Genomic DNA, 1881 nt, shown 5'->3' with positions numbered 1-1881 from the left:
TCGGTCGGTCGGTCGGTCGGTCGGTCGGGTCGGTCGGGTCGGTCGGTCGGTCGGTCGTCGGTCGGTCGGTCGGTCGGTCGGTCGGTCGGTCGGTCTCGGTCGGTCGGATCGTCGGTCGGTCGGTCGGTCGGTCCGGTCGGTCGTCGGTCGGTCGGTCGGTCGGTCGGGTCGGTCGGTCGTCGGTCGTCGGTCGTCGGTCGGTTCGGTCGGTCGGTCGGTCGGTCGGTCGGTCGGTCGGTCGGTCGGGTCGGGTCGGGTCGGTCGTCCGGTCGGTCAGGTCGGTCGGTCGGTCGGTCGGTCGGTCGGACTCGGTCGGTTCGGTCGGTCGGTCGGTCGGTCGGTCGGTCGGTCGGGTCGGTTCGGTCGGTCGGTCGGTCGGCTCGGTCGGTCGGTCGGTCGGTCGGTCGTCGGCTCGGTCGGGCGGTCGGGGGTGGTCGGTCGGTCGGTCGGTCGGTCGGTCGGTCGGTCGGTCGGTCGGTCGGTCGGTGGTCGGATCGGTCGGTCGGTCGGTCGGTCGGTCGGTCGGTCGTCGGTCGGTGGTCGGTCGGTCGGTCGGCTCGGTCGGGTCGGTCGGGTCGGTCGGTCGGTCGGTCGGTCGGTCGAGGTCGGTCGGTCGGTCGGTCGTCGGTCGGTCGGGTCGGTCGGTCGGTCGGTCAGGTCGGTCGGGTCGGTCGGTCGGTCGGTCGGTCGGTCGGGTCGGTGGTCGGTCGGTCGGTCGGTCGGTCGTCGGTCGGTCGGTCGGTCGGTCGGTCGGTTCGGTCGGTCGGGGTCGTCGGTCGGTTCGGTCGGTCGGTCGGTCGGTCGGTCGGTTCGGTCGGTTCGGTCGTCGGCTCGGTCGGGGTCGGTCGGTCGGTCGGTCGGTCGGTCGGTCGGTCGGGTCGGTCGGGTCGGTCGGTCGGCTCGGTCGGTCGGTCGGTCGGTCGGTCGGTCGGGTCGGTCGGGTCGGTCGGTCGGTCGGTCGGTCGGTCGGTCGGTCGGTCGGTCGGTCGGTCGGTCGGGATCGGGTCGGTCGGTCGGATCGGTCGGTGGTCGGTCGGTCGGTCGGTCGGTCGGTCGGTCGGTCGGTCGGTCGGTCGGATCGGTCGGTCGGTCGGTCGGTCGGTCGGACGGTCGGCTTCGGTCGGTCGGTCGGTCGGCATCGGTCGGTCGGTCGGTCGGTCGGGTCGGTCGGTCGGTCGGTCGGTCGGTCGGCTCGGTCGGTCGGTCGGTCGGTCGGTCGGTCGGTCGGTCGGGTCGTCGGTCGGTCGGTCGGTCGGTCGGTCGGTCGGTCGGTTCGGTCGGTCGGTCGGTCGGTCGGTCGGTCGGTCGGTCGGTCGGTCGGTCGGTCGGGTCGGTCGGCGTCGGTCGTCGGTCGGTCGGGTCGGTCGGTCGGTCGGTCGCGGTCGGTCAGGTCGGTCGGGTCGGTCGGTCGGTCGGTCGGTCGGTCGGTCGTCGGTCGGTCGGTCGGTCGGTCGGTCGGTCGGTCGGTCGGTCGGTCGGTCGGTCGGTCGGCTCGGTTCGGTCGGTCGGTCGGGTCGGTTCGGTCGGTCGTCGGGTCGGGTCGCGTCGGTCGTCGGTCGGTCGGTCGGTCGTCGTCGGTCGGTCGGTCGTGTCGGTCGGTCGGTCGGTCGGTCGGGGCTATGAGAGACGCCGTAGTGGACGGCTCCGGAAATTTCGACCACCTGGGGGTTCTTTAAACGTGCACTGACATCGCACAGTGCACGGGCCTCTAGAATTTCTCCTCCAAAGAAATTCCAGCCGCCGCGGCCGGGATCGAACCCGCGTCTTTTCACCGAACGTTGATCGCGCTTTTCAATCAGCGGGGTTGAATGTCTTGTGGCCCTACCTGTATTTCGATCGTGAAGACGTTGGTCGTTTACCGTTTATGCAAGACGGGAATCA

The sequence above is a fragment of the Amblyomma mixtum genome, chromosome 3 (genome assembly GCF_055824585.1).
Source record: "Amblyomma mixtum isolate Tamu chromosome 3, ASM5582458v1, whole genome shotgun sequence".
Lineage (NCBI taxonomy): Eukaryota > Metazoa > Arthropoda > Arachnida > Ixodida > Ixodidae > Amblyomma > Amblyomma mixtum.
The sequence above is the reverse complement of the archived record's forward strand: the minus strand, read 5'-3'. Positions refer to the sequence as shown.